Source organism: Taudactylus pleione, unplaced genomic scaffold, assembly GCF_031769625.1.
Source record: "Taudactylus pleione unplaced genomic scaffold, aTauple2 ptg000319l, whole genome shotgun sequence".
In the NCBI taxonomy this organism is placed as follows: Eukaryota; Metazoa; Chordata; class Amphibia; order Anura; family Myobatrachidae; genus Taudactylus; species Taudactylus pleione.
Genome location: NW_028284720.1, coordinates 844,588 through 871,044, shown reverse-complemented (window position 1 = coordinate 871,044; position 26,457 = coordinate 844,588). Strand labels below are relative to the sequence as shown.

General features: G+C 43.0%; 1 pseudogene; it reads right to left on the bottom strand.

Annotated features, from left to right (window-relative positions):
• Positions 1 to 3,937: 3,937 nt before the first annotated feature.
• Positions 3,938 to 26,457, bottom strand: part of LOC148509554 (vomeronasal type-2 receptor 26-like) — an 82,190-nt pseudogene continuing 59,670 nt past the window's right edge.

Below are 26,457 nucleotides of genomic sequence, written 5' to 3'. Positions count from 1 at the left end.
TAAAATAAATTAGTGGACTCTAAAATGTCATTGTACCCACTGTCTACTTAACCACAGATATGTGGACATGTGGAACTGAGCAAACACAAGATAACATGACTGTAACAGTCCACTCTGTGGGTGTATTTCCTTCAGCTGCACCAACAGCAGCAGCATCTTAGAAACAGCTATTCATTCAGAGACAGGCCACTCTGTGTATCACAAGTTTCACTACTAGGCTTAACATTGAGAACCTTTTAGAAAAACTCAGGGAAGTCATTGCAAAATGTCTTACCCTGCTTGGACTCTCCTCAGGATTTGTAATTTCTGACAATGCCACCAATATTATGAGAGCATTACAGCTGGGCAAATTCTAACACATCCCATGTTTTGCTCATGTAATCAACTTTGTGGTGCACATTTTGTTTAAATGACAAGGTCATGCAGGAAATGCTCTCCTAGGCCATTCAGCAAGAGCATGTGGAAGATTGCAGCACCTGCAGGAAATGTTGAATTTACCCTGGCTTCAGCTGAAGCAAGAGGTAGTTACAAAATGGAACTCCACATTGTATATGCTTCAGTGGATGGAGGAACAACAAAAATCCACCCAAAGCTACACAGATTACTATGACAAAGGAAGGTGAGGGGGAATATACCTTCTTAAAGCTCAGTGGAAAATAATTGATGTGTTGTGCAAAGTACTAAAAACCCTTCAAAGTAGTCACCTGTGAAATGAGTTCAGACACTGCAAGCTGGAGTCAGGTAGTTTCCCTAATTAGACTGTTAAAAAGCAGCTTGAGAAACTGAAAGAGGAGCTGAAACTAAGCAATTCCACTAAGTATGTTGGACTTTGAGATCAAGTGCTTTATTTACTTCACCAGGATCAAAGAATTGTCAGGATCTTACAATTGGATCAATACATTTTGGCAACCATGCTGAATCTTAGGTTTAAGGTTTATGTTGTGTCTTTCTTCCCAACAGACACAGATCTGAAGTAATGTAAATATCTGTAGGTTAGCAAATTGTCAGCTCAAGTGGCACATGATGCAATGATGGCTTCTCCTTCAGTTTCTCCAGCAAATGCATCTACAGAGAAAAAAAAATACTTTCCCAAAAGACTCACTGGTGATGCAGATGAGTCAACACAACCAAGCTTTTACATCTGCTTGGGTCTAAAAGAATTGCCTACAATTAATGAGACCTCTACCATGACTCAATCTGATATAGACACCATACAAAAAATAGTTGAGGAATATTTAAAACAAATGTAATGATAGCATCCAAATAGGCATGTCAGATAGTTTGTTTCACTGCTTGAAGAAAAAATGCAATTTGGAGGCCCTTTCACAAAATGCAAATGCTATACTTGAGCTGCCCACCCTCCAGTGTGTACTTAGAAAGCTTTCAGCACAGCTGAGAACCTTGTCAGCAATCGGCGTAGGAGGCTACTTCCTCAAAATGTGGAAAAGAGATGTCCATCAAAATGAACTACAAATTCTATGCCAATTGCATCCAAAAAATAAAGAGGCACCTATAATGGGGATTCCGGGAAGATGATGTACACACTGATGAGGGTGAGGAATGGGATAATGATGTCTACAACATCTTGCCTCTGTAAAGCCATTTTGTGCACATAGAGATCATTGCCAGCAATGTCAACTGCCCATTGGTAGCTTTTTTTGTGGGGGCCAAAACAAACCAATTGCTTCATTACTGATATTGTTGATGAATGTGTTGGTGGTGAAGATGGCAGGTGCTTGGACCTAGCAGAGAGATGGAAGCTAGATGAAGCTGGACTGCTTGTTACTTTTTTAGCCATAGTTTCTGAATTTTGAAAAAACTTTTTTGATGGATGCCCTGAAGATGATGTCACAGGGAGGAGGTTCCTAGATGGTTAAGGTTCCTACCTCTACTTCCGCTGACTTTATATAGGGTATAGATGGCTTGATAATTGTTATCCGGATTTGTGTATAAATAATTCCACACATAAGAAGTGGATCTTTTTGTCTTGTGCCAAGGCATGATATTGTGCTTTTCCTTTTCATGGACAAGAACTGTTTATTCCAATGGTACCTGATTTACACAAACAACATCCTCATCATCAACATTCTCATAATCAACATCATTATTAGTGTCAGCTACACAAATATCCTGCTCATCCTGGTGCACTTTCGCTGAAGCATCCTCAATTTCTAATTCAGCATGTTTACTTGTGATTACATCATAATAAGAGGCAGAACCACCAGTCATAAAGAAAGGAGAAAGGCCAATGTCTTAACCTTTCCTTGCCACTTCGTGTGGTGAAAGGCATATTGACAATTTTATGTCTTTCTGCAGCTAACAATCCCTTTTTTCTTTACCACTGTAAAAGATTGCTTCTTTGATTTTAGATGCCCTGACTTAAGCCCTTGGGCATCGGCCTTTGTAGATAATGTTGACGGCCTTGTATCGTCATCATAACTGCTGGCAGCAGCTGCAACACTAGTATGTGGTTCCTGCTCTCCTCTTATTTGATTTTCCTCCATATTAACAATCTTACATTGCAGTCTGTCCGGCAGTGTCACCAAACAACAATAGCATAATGTAGCTAACGCACACAAAATAAAACTTTATAAAGAGATTTTTTCTGTGGAATGCTAATTATATTTAAATTGTATTTTTTCACACTAGGGTGGAGCCCCCTGGATGAGGCAACAGCCCCTTTATTTACTGCAGCCCTAGATGCTTGATGGTTAGGACAACACAGCAGCACCCCTTTAGTTACTGAAGCCTTCTTTTATGTACTGCATCACCAGCAACTTTATGGACAACACAGCAGCAACCCTTTATGTACTGCAGCCCCAGACCCTTTATGGACAACACAGCAGCAACCCTTTATGTACTGCAGCTCCAGACCCTTTATGGACAACACAGCAGCGCCCCTTTATGTACTGCAGCCTCAGCCCCTTGATTGTACTGCATCCCCAGCCCTTGATGGACAGGAAAACACAGCAGAACTCCTTTATGTACTGCCCCTTAATTAATGCAGCCCCAGCCCTTTTATGGACAACACAGCAGCAGCCCTTTATGTACTGTAGCCCCAGCCCATTGATTGACAGGACAAAAGTGACACAGCAGCACCCCTTTATGTACTGCAGACCCTGTAAATGTACTGCAGCCCCAGCCCAACAACACTGCACCCTTGAACAACAGAAAGAGAAGCAGAAAACACATGCACAGACAGAGCAGCACAGAGCATGTCTGTTCTGTACACTCTCCACAGATGGATTGAAAATGGCGCCAAAAGGTACCTTTATAGAATCCTAAACCTGTGAGAATCTGACAGCAGGATGATGACATTTTGCCTCATTTTGGGATCTGAGTTTGGTGAGAAAATCCGACCTGGACTCTGATCCCAGCCAGGATCGGGAAGTTCGGGTGGGTCCAGTTCTCGGAGAACCAGACCTGCTCATCTCTAAATGTAATATACTGTATAAAATGTAATAAAATATAACTTATGTAATTTTATTGTTCTTTTATGAAACATTTCAATGTCTCTGTGGATTGGAACTATTTTGCCAGTGTAGCTTTTTAAAATTTGTGATAATTCAATTAATATCAGGTTCAGTCATCACAGTTTATTTCCTGTGTAATAATTTTTACATCTTACTAAAAAAAAACATTACAATGAACTTTTCGAAATCTTCTCTATTCTGTCTCATATCCAAAAATATTTGTGTCATAGATCACTGTCAAATTTCATATCTAAGGATCAGGTACTTTGAGCTCACAGAAAATTGCAACAGACAAACTCCTCTTTAATGTTGTAGCTACACATAATTTCATTTACATAATTTTATTTTAATAACATGGATATAGAAAAGCTGTGTAAAGATATTTTTCACTTTTTACTGTAAATTGCTGGCAGTTTTTAATTTTAACAAAGCTATAAAAGAGGAACATTTAAAAATGATTACGTTTATGAAGAACTTTTCTCTAACAAGTGTCTGGTACTGTTCATTCAGGTTTTACCAGAATATTGTAGCATTTAGGAAAAAATAAACAGCTCAGTATTCCAATACCTGAAGCCAATATAGCAAAAATCTCCACAGTGACCATGTGTTTACCTTTACTGCTCAGATAGACTGGGATGGCACAGACCCAAACACTGAAGAACAACAGCATGCTGAATGTGATGTATTTTCTTCATTAAAGATGTCAGGTAATGTCCTCATCATGAATGCTAGACCAAAACTCAGAGTTGCCAGAAACCCCATGTAACCTAGCATGAAATAAAAGGCAAAGACAGAACCCTCATTACATTGAACTATGATAATCCCAGGATTTGTTTTCCTGTCATACTCTTGAAAGGTAGGAGAAACTGACAAGCAAATAGCACTGGTGAGAACTTGAACAGTTGAGCAGATCAACACAACAGAATTCACCAATTTAACACTGAGCCATTTTTTCCATGAGCTTCCAGGTCTGGTGGCTTTCAAATCAATGCAAACCATGATAGCCTTGGCCAGGATAGAAGACATGGCCACAGTGAATAGTATTCCAAAGGAGATTTGGCATAGCATGCAGGTGATGTCCACAGGATTACCGATGAACAGAAACACACAGAGTTGGCTAAGTTTAAGGTATATTAGAAGAATGAAGCTAAGGTTTCTGTTTTTGGCTTTTACTATGGGAGTGTCCTGGAATGAAACAAATATTCCAATTATAAAGATGGATACGATAAAAAATAGGACAGATATTGAAGAAAAAACTATAGCTATCATGTCTGACTTGTATGATAGAAATTCTTGTATCCTTTTAATACACAAATCTTTATCCTCACTAGGCCATTCATCTTCAGGACATTTCTGTCAGTTTTCACTGTCTAAAAACATGAATAAGGAAATAAATGTTATGATAAAATATAATATTACCACATTGGCCAATATATATCTCTTACTTAGTAATGTCATTGAGTATTCTTGAGAAAATGTTCACTTTGTATCAACAGATTTCTGATTGTCCTAAAATAATTTGCAAATTTTCTGTTTTGAGTAAAACATTTAAAAACTTGGAAAACTTATTTCCTATAATTCATAAGATCATATAATTAGAACATCAATATTTAAGATAATATGTCAATTGCTTCAGAATAGGGGCAGTAATAAATAACAGTCCAAATGATTCACTTTTATATTATATCATATCATGGGTCAGTTTGCTGCACAGTTTATCAGCCATATTCTTCTAATAAAGAACAAGTTCCAAACCAGAAACCAGCCCCTAACTGTGACACACATAAGATGTAAGATGCAGATTGTCACACATGTCTCTTATAAAGGAAATGACAGACCAGGACACAATGTTTCAACATATTTGTTCACTAAAACAGGATGTTATTGCTACTGTGTCACTGTTTTATTTTGTTTAGAACAAAGAGATTTATACACCTCCCAAATTTTGTTTCACTGCAATTTAAAATAATTGTATCTCAAAATGGTCACATTTATTTTATGTATTCTAAAGAAATAAGAGATTTACAGACAGAAAACATACCCATATGAGACTACTTAGTAGAGTATTAAAAACCATTCCTAGTAAAACAAGCTACGGGCTGGAAGTGTTAAAAGTTATGAAAAGTAATATATTTGCAGAGTAATATGTTACACATGTGACCTTGTTACTACTACTTCACTCACACCAAATAGCCCCTCTCAGCTCATCAGGTCCTGGCCAACTCAGTCACTGATCAATTTCATGTGCATCATTTGTATATCTGTGTGTTACTGAATATGATTGTGTGTAAGAAGGGCAAGCGATGCCAGCGGTCACAGCTTTTCTTCATGCCGAGATCTGTGCTTCATCTGTGACTTTGTCATTGTCACAGCCTAGCATCTCTAGTACATTGTGAGCAGCTTTTTGCTGCATCTGCAATGGAGCTAAGAGGTAACATTTGAAAAAATGTGGTCGCTACTACTCTCAGCACTTACACCAGGAACCCCGCACTGTATGAGTAAGTGAGGACAAATTTGTATTGAATCTTGTTACTATTCCTTCAAATGAATTTGACTACATATTTTGTATTTCTGATTATGTGTTGCTCATTGCAGGTATAAAATATTTCTCTACCTGTCTCTTATGTGGACATAGGGAGTATACTAAATCTGTCTGAGTAATTATAATATCACGTGCAGATGTTTCTAGTTGTTTTTTACATAGACAATTGTACATTTTGCAATTCTTTTATTGTTTTTGCTTATACAATGTACAAAGATTTACCATATTAAGCCTCTTGTGGACATAGGCATTACTTAATTTTTCAGGGGTAAACACTAGTTTGCAGGAATCTATGATATACAAACTTTCTTTGATCTAGGGCAGTGGTGGCCAAGCTTTGGCTCTTCCATTGTCCTGATGCAGATCCCTTGACTGACACTGGCTGCCTCCTCTGATAGGCATGCAGCTGTTCAGAGGAGGCTTGTCCTTTGTTGCAGCAGTCTGCTCCACTCCGGAGGCATGTAAGGGTGATGGGGTGATGTCACGCCACAAACAGGAGGTGGAGCTCAACTTGTGACTGAACCTACAGCCACAAAGAGGATGTGTTAGTAGATGCCAGAGCCTACTTACGTGGCACAGATAGTCCGCAGCAAGGTAAGACCTGTGAGGGCTTTTTATTTGTCTATTCATTATATTTGTGACATGTGGTGGGGTGGAGTAGTCCGGAGAGAGGGGGGGCTATAGTTGCTGGACTTACAAATGATGGGCTGCTAGAGTGACTCATGATGGGCTGCTGGAGTAAAACACATGATGGGCTGCTGAAGTGATACATGAAGTGTCACATGGAGATGTGATGGGAAACATGGGGAGGCTGGAGTGACACATGGGGAGGCTGGAGTGACACATGGAGGGGCAGGATTGTATTATGTGAATCTGTTGGGTTTCTTTTTCAAGGTATGTTTTGTGGATGTGGCTTTTTCAGTGTATTTTATGTTAATATGGCTTTTTCAGTGCATTATTTGTGGATGTGGCTTTTGCAGTGTATTTTATGTGGATCTAGCTTGTTTCAGTGGTTTTTATGTGGATCTTTTTTTTTACGTTTTTATGTTGTTCTGACTTTTTCTTTTCTTTTAATAGTTACCTCCATGTTGACTGTGTCCATGCATTTTTACATGCTCCTACAAAAATCATACTATTTGAGTGCCCTATCTGGAACAAGACCACACTCCTTTTTGCATGTGCTGCTTTGGAGCATGTATGATCTTGGCTTTTTGACAAACCTACAGATATTTTTGGGCTCTTTGACTCTGACTGTTTGGACACCCCTGTTCGAGGGAATATATTTGCTACCTAGCAACAGTTGGTGGGTTAAATGCAAGCCTCCTGACTATGCAGAGAAGGTAAAGTTAAATAAATTTGCCCTTAACTTCTCACACAGACAGGGACCTAGAAAGGTAACAGGGCAGTTAAGGTGGGAGCTGTTATTATGTAACAATCCTATTCCCTAGAACAAATAGAGTTTGCAGATCATAGATTCCTGCAAACTACTGATTGTTCATCGGTAGGCTTGTCACCTAGCAACAGCTGGTGGGCAGACTACTACATACCTGATGGTTCTTTTAAGGAATTCTAACCTCTGAGTGTCAGAAGGCCTCCAACAAAAGTATGTGTGGAAGACCAACATGCAGCCTGCCTGGTGGCAGCTGAAGTAATGGCTGCTCAGCATAGGGAGTGACCCTCAAAAAGAGAGGTGTCTAACCCTGAGCTCTGCATGGCAGAAACAATCCAGCCCCTGATTTTAGAAGGCCTAGGTAGGCAAAAGGGCTTACAACAGGTGATGAATAAGTTGGAAATGTCACCTCTAATCGATGCTGTGATTGTGATGTAAGTGAATAAACACTCAACTATGCCAAGGTTGGGATCAGATTTGTCATTTACCAGGTCTATTTCCACAAGGGTTTTATGAAAAGAGCTTGTTTTTGTGTGCCCTTTAAGAATGACATAAAAACCCTCTGGGATGGAGGTTATCCATGGCTCTGAAGTGTGGTTCAGTGAAAGTTCTCCACCTCTGACAGCAAAGGCCAAAGCCAATAAAGAAGCTAGCTTCAGTAAATGGCAAAAAATGTCAGCCAAGGAAGGGGTAGTAGCTAAACAGTATAGGAAAGGGTTAATATCCCACATGGAAGAGAATCATGGGCATGATGGTATGGACAGGAAAATGCCCTCGAGTAACCTAAGGTATAGCTTATTATCTGTAAGGCCAGGGATTAAAAGCACCATGGCAGAGCCATATGATTGTATCATGGTGGCAACTAGGCCTTTTTAGAACTTAGTGTTCAAAAAATCTATTTCTGAGTTGAGTTCAGAATGGGATCCTGAGGTCGAAGAGTGTGAGTTCCACCAGGAAACAAAATCGTCTATGCTAGACTGATATCTGGACCTTGTTAATGGCCTAAAGGAAGCATTTATCTAAGCCGTGGCAGGGGCAGCAATGGCTAGCAGCCAAATAATGTTGCTATCCACATTCATTGTGTGAGCACTTCAGTAGATCTGGAGTTCCCTGGAAGAAGTCCCTGTACAGTCCAATTTGGGTCCCTTCCATAGTTGGGTGACAAAGGTGAACCATATTTTGGAGAGCCAGAAAGGGTACACCAGAATGAGGTGAGACAGTCTGTCCATGCTTACCTTATGAAATATCTTCAGTAGCGTGGCAGAAGAGAGAAAGGCATATGGTAGAGTGAGATTGGTCCATGGAAAGCAAATGTCATCCATGTGTAGGGCTCCTTGGGTCCAGATTTTGGACAAGTAGATTAGGACCTGTGCATTGGATGGAGTTGCAAAAAGGTCCACATCCAGTTGACAAAGGCCTTTACAATGAAAAGAAGGATTTTGACCTAAGACATATGCAATCCTATGTGAGGTGCTTTCTGGACAGGGAGTCGGCCATCATGTTCAACTCCCCTGGAATATACTGTAAATGGCAGAAAGGAGTATGGACCCATGCACCGCCCAGTTCCAGATATCTACTGTCTCTTGGCAGAGAAAGTGGGATCATGAAACTCCCATTCTGTTGAGGTAAGAGACTGCAGTCCTGTTGTCCAGGCAGAGCTGAACCGATATTTCCCGAGTATGTGGAGGATAGGGCTAGTTTGGCAGCCCTTAACTCCAAAATGTTGATGTGGGCTGTTTACTCAAGAGAAGACCATCTCCCCCTTACTGCTTTTTGTTTTGTTAATGCTCCCCAGCCTGCAAGAGAGGTGCCATAGGTAATGACAATTTCCAGGGGAGGGGTTAAAAGGGGTCTGGAATGAGGTAGCAGAAGAGTTCTCAAACTGAGAATCTCCCTGTGAACTGTGGGAGGCAGGGGAATGATGTCTGACTAAGCAAACTCTTGCTGGAGGAGACCAGAAAGAAGGTCTTAAGAGTGTATGCATATGAGGGAAGTGTGGATGAAACCTGAATCCAGCACTCTCATTTTCCTTATAAACTTGGCTAAATCTCTCAGAGAAAGCTGGCAGTAAAGGACCTGGGTTACAATGTCTTGAATGTCTCTCAATTTTTCTGAGGGAACTGAAATTGAGAAAGAAGAGGAATCTAATCTATGAGAATTCCCAGGAAAATTATTAAATGACAAGGTGTCAAAACTTATTTGTCTAGGTTCACAGAGAAACCTAAATTCTTAAGGAGGGACAAAATGATGCCCCTGTGAGAGAGAAATACTTTTATATCTGGTTGGATAACCATGAGATTGTCCAAGTAGAAGACACAGTGGACTCCATTCTGAAGGAGGTGTGTCACACCAGCCTTCATGAGGTGGGTGAATGTGTATGGGACATTGGACAGGCCAAACACCATCACTGTCCATTGATTTAAGGCATCATTCCAGAGGAACCTTAGGAGTCTCCTGTCATTTGGGTGAACTTGGATTGTATGAAAGGCCACTTTGAGATCCATTTTTATACAAAAATCATTCCTGACAAGCAGGAACGGCATGTCTGCTAGGCTCCATGGTATGAATGAACGAGGCTTTATGTACTGGTTCAGGTATTTAATGTTTAAAATAGACCTTTAGGAAATGTCTTGTTTCTTCATGGGAAAAATGGTGACTGACCCAACTTTTTGGAGATGTCCGCTAGCTTGATTTGCCTTGGTGTAAAGCTAGGGATAGGATCCAATTTAACAGAGGACTGGAATTCTTTGTGCAGAAGAAAACCTGGTGTGGAAATAAAAAAAGAAAGGGGCAAACCCTTTTCTATGATCTTTAGCAACCACCTGTCTGTGGTAATCTGCTTCCAGACATCTATTGGTTGAGAAAGAAAGGGAAAAGTGGTTGTACATAAGTTACTTACTGTATCCTCTGTCTTTCCTGGAGGAGTTGGAGTTGCCAGTCACTGCACCTTTGGCCACTCATGTGTGCTCAGGGGGCGCTGCGCTGATCTCGAGTCGAACTGCTGGCTCTGACAGAATAATCATCCTAACAAAAGGGCAGTTTTGGAGGCTGAGGGTCCCACAAATCAGCAAAGGATTTACATGTTTTATAGAGAGTCAGGTTGGGAACGTCCACAGGCCTGGTAGCTAGATTGGTCAGATCCAAACTAGCTAACCAGCGCATTCTGTAGGTATTGGAAATTAAGTCAAAAGTTTGGCCAATAATTAATGTAGCCCTGCAAATAGCCTTTAAGAGGACCATTTTGGAAGCTACCAGGGATTCTAGAGCAATGCTAGAGGGTCCTTCTTTCTCAACCTTGTCTAAGACAAATAAAAGTGGCCCAACTGCATCTGAGACTTTAAAATTGTATCTTTCTCAGTAACTTATCTATTGTGTCACTCTGGGCTTTATCCCCGACTATTGAATCAAGAGCCGAATCGATCTCCAGAGTGAACAGGACAGGAATGTCTGGAATACCAGTATGGTTGCAGAGAACCATCTTGTCCTCCTTTATGTGGGAAGTTCTAAAGGCCAATTGAGAAAACTGATATACCAGGGAGCACTTGCTAAGAGCCCAAGAGGACATATATGATTTAGAAAGTGGCATTCTGCCATCTAAGGCTACCCTGGTCCTCTTCACTGTATTCGCCTCAGTGAGAGGATGCACTGGTTCTCGTGACCACCTCTGACTCCCAGTCAATGAAGGGGCAACTACTATCTGTATATGAGTGAGCAGGAGACAAATAGTACTTACTAGCAACCTTAAGAGAGTGCTGTTGCTCATAATACCATTTAGAAGAAGGAAAGGTATGCCGGCCATGTTCAGGAGATTGTCTTCTGCTGTAGACTTTAGAGGTATTCCAACTATGGGCAATACTCTTGAAGAAACACCATTTATGTGCTGCTGTCTAGAGGTGCCTTTTCTCAAAACTCTGTGAGAAAATGGGGAGGGGAGGGAGACTCCGCAACATGACTGACACGTTCCACCTCAGAGGTATTCCAATGTCCTCCGACCTGGCAAGGTTAATTAACTTCCTTCTTTTAAACAGTATTAACAGTATTGACCTGTCTAGAATCTAAGGGGTGGAATATGCAGCCAGATTTATGCTAGAGCTGCTTAGATAGGAAACAAATAGCAGCTTATGATTAGGGGCGTAAATCTTTAGGCATCCTTATTTTTATAATATGTTTGAATATGTTTAAAATGTTCCTTAGTCAAGAATGGTTTCTGAAAAGAGTTGTGAAACCTAATTTGCATTTGCACTGAGCACCACAGAATGGGCCATTTCTACTGTAAAGAAGAGTTCAATTCTTTGGAACCTAATCTGACATCTGATTCTCCCCTCAAACAATTATGATAAAAGTGAGATGCAGTATTTCTGTTAATTTATCTGTTTTGTTTTATAATACATGCTCATGTGCCTGAGACTATCTCTGTATGTAATTTTTATGAATTATTTATATGTTAAGCATTGTTTTTTGTGATATTATCCTGCATCTATATCGCCTGGTCTTTGAACCATTTATACGATTCATTTGTTTATGAATTCAGCTAACCAGCTATGGTGCTATCTATAGTACAGGCTATTATTTGGGTTATTATAAATGGGACTGACATAAGGTCTATTTATAGTTGTGTAGGGGGAACTGTAATTTGGTCATGAAAAAACATTAGTGGTGGCAGAACTTTAGATTTAATAGTAAGGATGTGATTCTGAATCTCACACAATATCTAAGATCCATGTGCCACAGTCTCAGAAATATTTTGAAAATGTATTGAGCATTCCTGGGCCAGGACTGGCAGGTGACAAAGAGGTGGCTAATGGCTATGCCGCATTGAGATTGTCCATCTTGTGGGCATGTTATGGGAGTGTCATGGTTGCGTTGGGGAAGTAGTTGTTATCTCAGATGCATAATCATTCATAATGGAGGCCATAGCCTAATGGATAATCAGCACCTAGTATGGGGGGTCTCAGACCTTGCACATACAGATGTCCGTCTGTACACCAGGGAAGATTTGTAGCTGTATTTGCATGAAGTGAAATACAAAAGGCCAACACTCAGATGCTGCAGTATCAGACCAAGGATCAGGCTGTAAGTGTGTGAGAGACTGGGGAGAGTGATCATTATTACACAGACCAGGGTGTTGTTGGTCCTATTCATTAACCCTGTCTCACACCCACATCACACAGGCTCAGACCAGTACTGATGTAACCAGTTATTCTCTGCAGTTAGATGTCGGAAACTCTTAGAACTGGGTCTGTGACTCTGCATCAGGCCACAAATGTTTATCAGACAGACAACAACTCTGTCTATTATACTTTATCACATTAATGCATCCATGTAGCAGATCTTGTTGTCCTGTTTACAAATGGTGACAAATGATTAAGGACATTTATAGACATTAACTATAAACATGTGCCAAACATTTTTTCCTAAATAATTATTTCATTGTAAGCCAATGTATACATTTTGCTAAATTTGAAGGATACACAATTATAATCTACCAGATCAATCCATTATATAATCTCTCCTTCCCTCCACACAGTGTACACAAAGATGCAGGAATAATGAAGTATAAGATTATCACCAGACACATTGGATATCTGTCACTCTGAGCATGGGATACAGTCATAGCAACAGGTGGAGATCTTTTCCTCCGTACCCGTCTGGTCCCCGGAAGACAAACAGCAGAACACAAACTGTGTGGAACATGGGAAATAAAATGGTTAAAACTAATTCCAAAATAAGTGCTGATTTGTATTTTTATCATGTTTCATTGTTTTGGAAATAATAAAATCTTCTTATTGCAGCAACAAACACAATGGGACAAATGTAATAGGGTGAGAGTTTAGAAAATGTGAGAGATTAGCAGTAAAACCCTCACACTAATACATTGACCGAGTTGTATGTTTAAAACAGGAAGCATCTGAATGAGAGTTTAAATCTTGAGAGTATTTTGAGTCTGAAAAACATGTTTTGTGACTATTACATTGGCTGAGTTTAAAAACGTGACAGTTTTCACACACAATTTCTAAACTCTCATCCAATTACATTTGGCCCAATGTATCTGTTCCAGTTGGTGCTAGTGAGTTACCTGTCTCAGGTGATGAACTAGAATCACTGGAGGCCTGCTGTACTGGAACCATGGGTAACATGAATAGCTCTTTTAATATAATAATTGGGTAGCAGTGAGAACTGCCTTTGATGATGAGTGACTGGAACTGGAAACTTGAAATGTTGGAGTGAGACCAGAAGGAACTTGGAGGGTCCAGACTGGAACTGGCAGGTAGGCTGACTGAGCTGGTTGGGGTACCAGTAGATGAGCTTGCAGATGGATGGTAGAATGGAAGCTACTTGGTGCAGCTAATGAGCTGTGAGGTGAGTGCACTTGGAGGAACCGGATTGGGACCGGCAGGAAGGCTGACTGAGCTGGTCGGGTTACTAGTAGATTGGCTTGCAGATTGATGGTATAGTGAAAGCCACTTGTTGTGGCTTGGGAAGCCGTGGGTAGACATTTGTAGCTGGGTGGCTATGTTGAGCGGGTGGATAGCCGTGGGTAGACGCTGGTAGCTGGGTGGCTATGTGGAGTGGCTGGATAGCCGTGGGTAGACGCTTTTAGCTGGGTGGCTACATGGAGTGGCTGGATAGCCGTGGGAGAAGCTGGTAGCATGGAATCTACTTGAAGTGGCCTGGGAGCCATAGGTGAGAGGCTGGTAGCATGGATAGCTGAATGCAGCAGGCTTACAGATAGCCGTGGGTGAATGCTGGTAGCTGGGTGGCTATGTGGAGCAGCTGGATAGCCGTGGGTAGACTCTTTTAGCTGGGTGGCTACGTGGAGTGGCTGGATAGCTGTGAGGAGATGCTGGTAGCTGGGTGGCTACGTTAAATGGCTGTATAGCCATGTGTGGAAGCTGGGTGGCTATGTGGAGAGGCTGGATAGCCGTGGGTAAACGCTGGTAGCTGGGTGGCTACGTGGAGTGGCTGGATAGCCGTGGGTAGATGCTGGTAGCTGTTTGGCTACGTGGAGCTGCTGGATAGCCGTGGGAGAAGCTGGTAGCATGGAATCTACTTGAAGTGGCCTGGGAGCCATAGGTGAGAGGCTGGTAGCATGGATAGCTGAATGCAGCAGGCTTACAGATAACACATGTCTAGGAAACAGCAGGAGCCTGGGACATACTGGTACTCAGAGGTACAGCTATAGCACAAGTTGTACAGCATGGGACGTAACAAGATGTTCAAGCACAGAGTGCTATCAGAGGAGGATCTATATACCTAGAGTCTGGCAGCAATTGGTGGATACAGACAGGTGGTCTGGCAGTGGCATTCTGAGTGGAGCAAGGCACAACATGCAGAGGGAGTAATCATCTCTGCAGCCCTTGAGAATCAGGACCACACCTGTGATTCCAATTAAGACTAGCAATGCTCACAGACAGAGCAGAGTCCAGGTGATTAATCAGTGTGGGAAGGTGCACAGTCTGCACACACAGTTGTCACAGCCAGCATGATTCAGCCAGAGCAGATCTCCCAGGAAAATTACAAACACAGATCCATGGAGCAGCTGGCAGAGTTAAGTCTCGAAAGGTAACAACTAGCCAGGATTGTGACAGTACCCCCTTCTCATGGGTGGACTCTGAACACCCAAATAAATACATAGGAGAACATGAAAAAATTAGACACCCAGGAAACTGAAAAACTTTCTTCCAAACATGACATTATAGGAGCTTCAAACATAGGGACACCATCACTTTTGAAACATCTCTTTAGACATATTCTTAATTCTTACATTTATTGGGATACCAGGAGTGGAAATTCTTCAAAGGGGATGGTTCAAGACCTTTGTCGATTCTTCTTTCTGCTGTGAGAACGTTTTGTGCCAGCCAACGGACATGGGACCTCTGGTAACTCCCGTGGAAATACATGACTGAAAAGGACAGGGTCAAATGGCAGATGGTTTTCAGGGAATGGAGAAATTTCATATGCAAGATCAAGTTCAGACTCCGAGTCAGTTTCTAAAGGTATAATGGAAGGTTTAGTAGAACTTGAACAATGAAAGGACTCCTGGGGGGAACTAAGTGAAATATAACCAATTTTGATGGTGTTTTGGGAGGTACCGCAGTATGAAGAGGACAAGGAGGTGGGCACACATCTCTTGTTCAGGGATGCCGATTCTATAGTGCCACTCTCCTTGGATGCTTCGAATTCAGCACGTTGGCCCTTGAAAACTTGACATTGTTCGGATTTCAGGGAAGTGGAGGACTCAGCAGAGGTTGATTCCGTAGTAGAACCAATAGACTGCTTGGACCAATTTTCAGAACTGAGAATTTCACTAGAATTTCCTTTGACAGGTTTAAGAGCAAATTCTTTAATAACAGCTTCACTGAAAGTTTTTATACTTAGAAGCACAGGATCTCTTGACTCGATGAAAGGGTTGAACCAGTCCAACGCCTTACCTCTAAAGGAAGAGAGAAGGAACTTAGTAAAGTTGGTAGGAGTGATACCACAAGCTGGATCTGCTTCCATGATTGCAGCATATTTCTCCAGTAATGCAAAGTATTGTGATAAGTCCCCATCGAAATATATGCATCCTGGAGTATCCAATGAAGTTTGTGTGTTCGAGGATTGTGGAGCACAATCAGTTGCAGAGCTGGAAGAGACTTGAGGATGCTCCGATGGATGAGGAGTCTAAACAACTGAAGTTGATAGATGTTCGGTACTTGGACTAACTAAAGGAAATGGAAGGAGTCCTGAGGAGCCAGAGACAGCAGCTTCAACAATCGAGGCTGAGAACAGACTACAGAAACTGTCATCCTCTGGAACAATATAAGCAGGAGACGTTGAACAGGCACCATGATCAGATTTTGTAGTACAAGACTCTTCTCTCTGAAAACTGGATCTTGAAACCCACTCCTGAGGCATGAGACTTGAGACCCCCTCCTGGGGTGTGTGACTTGAGACCCCCTCCTGGTGTGAGAGACTTGAGACCCCTTCCAGGGGTGTGAGACTTGAGACCCCCTCCTGGGGTGCGAGACATGAGACCCCCTCCTGGGGTGCAAGAGTTGAGACCCCCTCCTGGGGTGTGAGACTTGAAACCCCCTCCTGGGGTGCAAGACTTGAGACCCCTTCCTGGGGTGCGAGACTTGAGAACCCCTCCTGGGGCATAATTCTTGTAACCCTCTCCTGGGGTGAGAGACTTAAGGTCCCCTCCTGGAGTACAGAACTTGACACTCTCTGTTGGAGTATGGGACCCAAAATCCCCTTCTGGTTAAGCTGACTCGACTTTTCCTTTTGGGGTATGGAACATGAACCCCCCTTTGGGATGCGAGGACTGAAACTTCCTCCTTGGGTGAGTGACTCAAAACCCCTTCTTGAGTTATGAGACTTGAGGACCCTCCTGGGGTTGAGACTCTGGAGACCCCTCCTGGGGTTGCCAACTGGAGTCCCCTACCGGAACAGGCACAATCTGGGCTGGGAACGGAACAGGCAGAATCCGGGCTAGGACCGGAACAGGCAGAATCTGGAATGGGACCGGAACATGCAGAATCCAGAATGGGACCGGAACATGCAGAATCTGGGCTGGGACCGGAACAGGCAGAATCTGGGCTGGGACCGGAACAGGCAGAATCCGAGACGGGACCGGAACAGGTAGAATCCGGGACAGGACTGGTACAGGCAGAATCCGGGACAGGACTGGAATGGGCAGAATCTGGGCTGAGGCCGGAACAGGCATTGAGACGTTGCCACATAGTTTTACTGCTGGAATTGCAAAGTGGACAGCCTTTGATAAAGTGGTCAGAAGCTCCACAATAGTGACAGAGATGTAAATCTTTATGCCGCTGGTGTTCAGCCACAGAGAGCTTGGCGTGCGGCTAACTTCAATGTCTCACTTTACTTGGCAAGGAAGAATCTTTGGTTCTTAGAGATTCCAAGACAGAGTTTTTAGTTGAGACAGAGGTAGCTCTAAGAAATTCAGGAATGATGTGAAAGATTTTGCTGAGTAGAGACTGTAGCTGTTTCAGCAGCTGATGGAAAGTAGTTAGGGGTTCAGGTAAGATTTGGGTATCATCTAGTCAGTTAGTCAGAATTTGCAGAAGCTGTAGTACTTGATGCTGTGCCGCCTTCTGTGAATTCAAGCGAGTGATTAGGTTACGGAAAGTACTTGATCCAGAATTAGGTGCTTGATCCACCACCATCGTTAGGCTTGAACATACTGTCACAGTCGGTGCTAGTGAGTTACCTGTCTCAGGTGATGAACTGGAATAACTGTAGGCAGGTTTGGACTGGAACCATGTGTAACATGAATAGCTCTTTTAATATAGGAATTGGGTAGCAGTGAGAACTGCCATTGATGATGAGTGAATGGATCTGGATACTTGAAACGTTTGAGTGAGACCAGAAGGAACTTGGAGGCACCGGACTGGGACCGGCAGGTAGGCTGACTGAGCTGCTCGGCGTACCAGTAGATGAGCTTGCAGATGGATGGTAGCATGGAAGCTACTTGGTGCAGCTAATGAGCCGTGAAGTGAGTGGACTTGGAGGAACCGGACTGGGACCGGCAGGAAAACTGACTGAGCAGGTCGGGTTACTAGTAGATGGGCTTGCAGATGGATGGTAGTGTGGAAGCTACTTGTTGTGGCTTGGGAAGCCGTGGGTAGATGTTGGTTGCTGGGTGGCTATGAGGAGTGGCTGGATAGCCATGGGTAGACGCTGTTCGCTGGGTAGCTACATGGAATGGCTGGATAGCCATGGGTAGACACTGGTAGCTGGGTGGCTATTTGGAGTGGCTGGATAGCTTTGGGTAGATGCTGGTAGCTGGGAGGCTATGTGGAGCGGCTTGATAGCTGTGGGTAGACGCTGGTAGCTGGGTGGCTATGTGGAGTGGCTGGATAGCTGTGGGTGAATTCCTGGTAGCTGCGTGGCTACGTGGAGCAGCTGGAAAGCTGTGGGAGGACACTGGTAGCTGGGTGGCTATGTGGAGCAGCTGGATAGCAATGGGTAGAAGCTGGTAGCTGGTTGGCTATGTGGAGTGGCTTGATAGCTGTGGGTAAACGCTGGCAGCTGTATGGCTACGTGGAGCGGCTGGATAGCCGTGGGTAGATGCTGGTAGCTGAGTGGCTATGTGGAGTAGCTGGATAGCTGTGGTGGAAGGCTGGTAGGCTACATGGAGTGGCTGGATAGCCATGGGTAGACGTTGGTTGCTGGGTGGCTATGTGGAGTGTCTGGATAGCTGTGGGAAGACGCTGGTAGCTGGGTGGCTATGTGGAGCAGCTGGATAGCCGTGGGTGAATGCTGGTAGCTGGGTGGCTATATGGAGTTGCTGGATAGCCGTGGGTAGACGCTGGTAGCTGGGTGGCTACGTGGAGCGGATGGATAGCCATGGGAGAAGCTGGTATTGTGGAAGCTACTTGGAGTGGCTTGGGAGCCGTAGGTGAGAGATGGTAGCGTGGAAGCTACTTCGTGCGGCCTGGGAGCCATGTGGAGAAGCTGGTAGCGTAGAAGCTACTTGGAGTGGCCTGGGAGCTGTAGGTGAGAGGCTGGTAGTGTGGATAGCTGAACGCAGCAGGTTTACAGATAACACCTGTCTAGGAAACAGCAGGAGCCTGGGACATACTTGTTCTCAGAGGTACAGCTATAGCACAAGTTGTATACCACGGGACAAAACAAGATGTTCAAGCACAGAGTGCTATCAGAGGAAGGTCTATATACCTAGAGTCTGGCAGCAATTGGTGGATACAGACAGGTGGTCTGGCAGTGGCATTCTGAGTGGAGCAAGGCACAACATGCAGAGGGAGTAATCATCTCTACAGCCCTTGAGAATCAGGACCACACCTGTGATTCCAATTAAGACTAGCAATGCTCACAGACAGAGCAGAGTCCAGGTGATTAATCAGTGTGGGAAGGAGCGCAGTCTGCACACACAGAGATGTCACAGCCAGCATGATTCAGCCAGAGCAGATCTCCCAGGAGAATTACAAACACAGATCCATGGAGCAGCTGGCAGAAGTAAGTCTCGAAAGGTAAAAACTAACCAGGATTGTGACAGTATCTTCTCCATAATGACAGATAAACATTCAGGATGATCAGCTGGGTAAGTGAGGGTGGAGTTATAGAGCAGGTGACAGATAATTGAAGAAAAATATTTTGATTATCTGTGTTGAGAATATACCCGGTGGAGAGTGACTGTCACATATAATTGTAGTATTATAGTATAATTAGCTCTAGATCTATGGGTGGAGTAAACCCCTGTACTTAGCTGTATTACAGAACTACTGTACAAGTTCCAACATGCCCTGGAGTCTGGGAAAACTGGGACCTTTTATGTTATATAGACAATATTGAAAATACAAACACCAATGAAATAGTTATTTATTTTAAATGATGACTCCCCAATTTATTGTACTAGTAATTCCAAAAAGAGTCATTTGGTTAGTTGTGACCTCACATGGGGTGTTCAGTTGATGTCATTGTACCAGTTTTTGTTATCGAAACGCTATGTGGTGATAAATCACAACGGCTTTCTCTCACACATTTTTTAAATTAATCATTTTTATTTACACAGTCAAAGTCAGTACTGATGATCACCTAGAAGTGACACAATGGCTGTAAGGTTCAGCTATGGATGCATCAACCTCTAAGTGATTCACAATTAAATGAACAAAGCTTTATTGCTGCTAATTTGAGTTTTGTGAATGCAGCAATGTGTATAAACCATGTCCTTGTCCAGCATTGTATTGTAGTGTAAGTCACTGTTTTCTTGTTTTGATCATTTGTAAGTTGCTGCAGAGCCATTGTCAAGCCATAAATATAAAGGATAATAATAATAATAATAATAATAATAATAATAATAATAATAATAATAATAATAATAATAATAATAATTGTCCTGGGGTGCACATTCCTTTCTTATTCTACTCTGCCTCAAGGTGAGGCAACATTCCTCTTACAGAGCTATAGTAGTATATAAAGAAGCATTATTGATGCATGTACACAGTACAAAAAATGTATATTTGAAGGAAAAATTGTGTCTAAATCTAAAGAAACATCTTTGTGTCTAAGAGAGATTCCTGGAAAATGTGCTTTAAAAATATGGTAGAGGGCATATCTAATACATGGAATAAAAAGGAGCATTTACCCTGTGCTCACAACGGCAGGGAACTTGGCTTACAAAATTGCAATTTTTAAGCTCTATTGTATTTAATAATCAAGGGACCATTATATAAGAGCATATATATCACAATCTGTATTTTTAATGTGTACATTTGCAACACAAAAAATGTTTTTTTTACTTAAATTTACTATTCTGCTTTTGTCAGGAGATGGACAAGCCCACCCTGGCAAAGATCTGGAAGCAACGTGATAGTGTAAAGCTTTCACACTGCATCCTGGTTCATGTTCTCATTCCACATCACGCATGTGTAGCTGTCAGTCACCACATGCATCATCAGAAGCCAACGGAGAGTGCTCTGAATGATCCCTCTCCATTAAATGTTATGAAACAGTAGCCCATAGGCTACTATAGAACAAAGCCATCTGGAGATACCTATTGTGGCCAAGCCCCGGAATGCTTCACATTCCATAGCTTGGTAAATACAGCAACAAAGGAGCCCCTATAAAAACTTATACATTAGGTGAGGCATTTATGGACAACATTTATTTATTGGAGATATCTGCTGAGATCCCTCCAAAGTACATCTTGATGATCCTCAATATTAGTGGATACAGCCACTTTCAGGGAATATCCCATACATATGTAATGATAAATAGGCTCCAAAGACTGATACAGAAAAAGGTTATTGTTAAAGGAATTTGGATGAATTCAATCTATTATATCAATTATATCTATTTATCTATTATAATACTTTAGTATAAATAGAGATGAGCGGGTTGGACCCACCCAAACTTGCAGATCCGAGGCAATATCAGTGCTCTCATTTTCCCCATAACCTTGGCTAAATCTCTCAGGGAAATCTGTCAGTGAAGGACCTGGGTTACAAAGTGTTGGATGTCTCCCCATTTTTCTTACCCCATTCTTAGCTCATTCAGATGCAGGCTACTCTGTGTATCACTGGTTTCACTAAGAGGCATACTTCTGAGAAACTCTTAGAAAAACTCAGTGAAATCATTACAAAGTGGCATACCCCACTTGGACTCTCCTCTGAATTTGTGATTTCTGACAATGCCACCAATATTGTGCGAGCATTACATGTGGTTAAATTCAAACACGTCTCATGTATTGCTCACACAATTAATTTGGTAGTGCAACATTTTTTAAAAAATGACAGGGACGTGCAGGATATACTCTCGGTGGCCCAAAAGATTTCTGGACATTTTCAATATTTAGCAACTGCATTTTGGAGATTGCAGAACCAGCAAGAACTGTTGAATTTTCCCTGCCATTAGCTGAAGCAAGAGGTAGTAACTATGTGGAATTCTACCCTCTATATGCTTCAGCAGATGGGGGAGCAACAAAAGTCCATCCAAAGCTACACTATGGCCTATGACATAGGGAGAGGAGCAGGAATGCACCTTAGTCAAGCACAGTGGATAATAATTTCCATGTTGTGCAAGGTTCTCAAACCCTTTGAACTTGCCACATGTGAAGTTATTTCAGAAACTGCCAACTTGAGTCAGGTCATTCCCCTAATCTGACTTTTGCAAAAGCAGTTGGAGAAACTGAAGGTGGAGCTAAAATGAAATGATTCCACTAAGTGTGTCAGACTTGTGGATCAAGCCCTTCATTCGCTTCACCAGGATCCAAGGGTTGTCAATCTTTTGAAATCAGATCACTATATTTTGGTGACTATATTTGATCCTAGGTTTAAGTCATACCTAGTGTCTATATTTCTAATTGACATAAATCTGAAAAGATGCAATGAGCTGTTGGTGAAAAAATTGTCAGCTCAAATGGCACATTACAACACAGCATTTCCTCCTTCAGTTTCTGTGGCTGCCAGGAAAAAACTACATTTTCATAAGAGACCCACTGCTAGTGGTGATGCAGATCAGTCAGCAAAAACAAATGACATCTGGTTGGGTCTGAAATAAATTTCTACAATGAGTGACATGTCTACTGTTACTTTGACTTATATGGTCAACATTCATAGAATGGTGGATTTTTTTTAGGGCTAGAAAGTCAGACAGTCCATTTCACAACTTGCTGGAAAAAGAGGCAATTTGGAGTCCCTTATACAAACTGGCTTTACTTAACTTTTGGTTGCCGACCCTCCAGTGTGTACTCTGAAAGAGTTTTCAGTGCAGACGGGAACCTTGTCAGTGACTGGCATAGGAGGTAACTTCCTCAGAATTTCGAAAAGTTGATGTTCATCAATATAAATGACAAATTCCATGAGGAAGACCTTTTCCAGCAATTAAGTAAAAAAAAAAGAAGCGTCTGTAATGGTGGAGTACAACGGGGACAAATGAATATTGTGTGAAGAAGACAATGTACAAGCTGATGGGGATGATGATGTCTATGACAACATCTGAACTTACCTATGTAAAGCCATTTTGTGTATGGGATCATTTCCACCAATGTACAGCCATTTTGAATATGGGATCATTCCGACCAATGTCCACTGTGCGTTGGCAGTATGTTTTGTGGGGGGTCCAAACAAACCAATCATTTCAGCCGCAAGTGACAGACCTTGTTGCTGAAGTGATTAGTTTGTTAAACATTGAATTTCGTGTTTCATTTATACAACATAAGGGTGGGTTGGAGGTCCCAAGGATAATTTTATCTTGCACCGCTTTTCTCTGCATTATGTGCTGTTTGGGGCATTGCCGCCTGACATTTTTAACTTTATTGTTTATGAATGTCCAGAAATTGTAATGGCCACAGACAGCATCTCCTGCATGCCCCTTTCATTTTTTTAAAGAAAATTCTGAACCACCAAGTTGATGGGGTGGCCATATGACTGACATCACCTCTGTTGAAACAGTATTGGTGCATCCTCCTTTCTCACTTGCATTATGCATTGTTCAGGTGCCGGTGATAGCATTCACATGTGTTTCTGCCTGTTCTGCTGTAAGTCTCATGTTCAAGTCAAGTATCCAGTTCTGCCATCTGCCATCTGCCTAGTTTTGCTCCTGCTATTTGTGTCATCCAGGTGACATTGTCCGCACTTCAGTCACTTGCCGTTTGTGTCATCCTGGTGGCATAAGCCACACCTTAGCACCCAGTGTTTGCAATCCAGTGTGCTGCTGCTTGTGGCAACCTGTCGGCACAAGCCACATTGCAGTGTCAAGTGTACACAATCCAGTATACTGCCGCTTGTGTAAACCCAGTGGCATAAGCTGCACATTAGTGTCAAGTTGGCACATTCAAGTGTACTGCTGCTAATGTCAACCTGGTGGCACAAGTCGCACAACAGTGACATTCAGCCAAGATTTCTCAGCCCTCAAGGCTGCTACACAGCCCAAATGCTACATCCTGCTGCATGGCACAAAGGCCACATCCTGCCAATAATTCTCAGCCCTTTAAGGCTGCTACATGGCCATAAGGCTGCATCCTGCTTAATGGTCAAAATTCAACCTGTCATGACTCCTCACCAGCCCTCAAGAATGTAACAGCCACAACTTGCCAAGAGTTCCAGCCCTCAAACTGTTGCAGGACTGTAATCATAGCTCTGTATTCCACTACTACCAGTCCAGAGGCTTCATCAACAATTAACTATCAATCATCAATACATACTTCAGCTAGTAGCTGCACCAATTATCAAGTATCACCACAGCCCATTTTCCTCTCCAAATGCTCCATATCTGCCTCCCCTCTCCTACAAGCCCTCCACTGGCTCCCCTTTCTTTTCAGAATCCAATTCAAGGTCTTCACACTCACTTACAAAGCACTTACCCATTCCTCTCCCATTTACAGCTCTGATCTCATCTCCCTTCACTCTTCTATCTGCCCTCTTTGCTCACTTAATACCTGCCACCTTTCATGCCAATTCATTACTCAAACTGTTGCAAGACTGGTTCCTAATCAGAGCTCTGTATTCCACTACTACTTAACCCAAAGGCTTCATCAACAATTAACTATCAACTATCAATTCTTACTTCAGCTAGTGGCAGCACCAATTATCAAGTATCGAATCTTCTTACTTCAGCCAGTGACTGCACCAACTATCAGTACTTACTTCAGCAAGTGGTTGCACCAATTATCAACTATCAACTATTCTTACTTCAGCCAGTGTCTGCAGCAATTATCAATTATTGCCTCCACTCATTTTCCTCTCCGAATGCTCCATATCTGCCTCCCCTCTACTACAAGACCTCCACTGGCTCCCCTTTCCTTTCAGAATCCAATTCAAGGTTCTCACACTCACTTACAAAGCCCTCCCCCATTCCTCTCCCATTTACATCTCTGATCTCATCTCCCTTCACTCTTCTGTCTGCCCTCTTTGTTCACATGAGTGATGTCAGTAGGGCCGCCCACAAATGCCAGGCATTCCTAAGGAATTTCCTGCACTTGCTTAACCACCCCCCACCCTGCCTACAAAATGGGGTGAGCTGTCACTCACCATCGACAGCCACCCTGTCTTGTAGCAAGCCCCTGAGCATGCACAGTGGGCAAACATCGACCCGCTTATGAGCACTGTGCCCTCATGAGTGGGTCAGAATCTAGCTCAGAGTTCCCATGGTTGGACAAATCAGCCCCTGCCCCTGGATGTACTCAGAAAGCCCTGGATGGATACAGTAACCCCTGCCCCTGGATGGACACAGAAACCCCTGGATGGAGACAAATGCCCCTGCCTTATATTGACACAACAACTCCTTGATAGACACAGCAGTCCCTGGATGGACACAGCAGCCACTGCCCCTGAATGGACACAACAACCCGTGGATCGACACAGCACACAGCAGCCACTACCCCTGAATGGACACAGCAACCTCTGGATGGACACAGCAGACCCTGAATGGACACAGCAGACCCTGGATGACACAGAAGCCCCTCTTGGATGAAGCACAAACCTAACATCCCAGGACTCAGCATGCAAATGGCTCTGATCACCATGAGGGAGGGACTTTTATACAATCCAAAACCCACAAGAATCTGACAGTGGAATGATGACATTTAGCATCGCTTTGAGATCCGAGTCAGGCAGGAAAACCTGAGCCAGACTCGGATCTCATCTTGGAACTGGAAGTTCAGGTGGGTACGGTTCTCAAGGAGCTGGACCCACTCATCTCTACTTAGAATAGGACTGTAATACTGATTCAGCAACGGTCACAGGACCTTATTCCTTACTGATCACAACTGCGATTATGCATGCATTTGGCTGATTGTAGCATTATGCGCATGTGTATGCATTGCAGTGTATGTCATGAACACATCACTGTGATTAGCACTGTGATCACTTTGACTACACAGACCCATCACAGAGTGATTGATAGGAAGTACAATTTGGGGGTGGTGAGGGGGGGTGTTCGGAGAAATGCAGGCATGTCAGTGCATTTGAAAGCCGTTGCAGGGGCATGCAAAAATTATCCACTGAGATGCCGTACGCAGATTGGGCTTTCGCTGAAGTTTGCAAATTCTGAGAAAGGTCAGAGCTTGTGTAAGTGTGCGTTGAGGCTGCGATTGTACTCGATGTTACCAATGGTTTTGCAGTCTTGCTAAGTATTCCAGATGTGTGTAAGGTAAAGTGGGCATCCTTATGTATTGCTGCTATGGCATTGCGACCACAGAGGATTAGCATATCATCACAGTGAGACTGTGGTTCTCATTCAGACCAGCTCGCAAGTGCCGAGGTGCTCGCAAGCGGGTCGATGTAGAGGCCCTGTGCATGCGCTGCGGCCGCACTGCACATGCACAAGCCCCTGAGCAAGAGAGAAATTCTCTTGCTCCAATGCTTACGACAAAAAGGGCGACTGTTGATGGTGATCGACAGTTTGCACCATTTTTTAGGCAGGGCGGGAGGGTGGCTTGCCTAACGGAGGCGTTCCTGATGGAATGTAAGCCATTTGGGGGCGGCCCCACTGACATCATTTGTGATGTCAGTGGTGAGCTTCCGGCTCTAATAGAGCCAAAAGCTCACTTGGGCTTGTGGTAGATGAGACCCTACCACAAGGGTCTC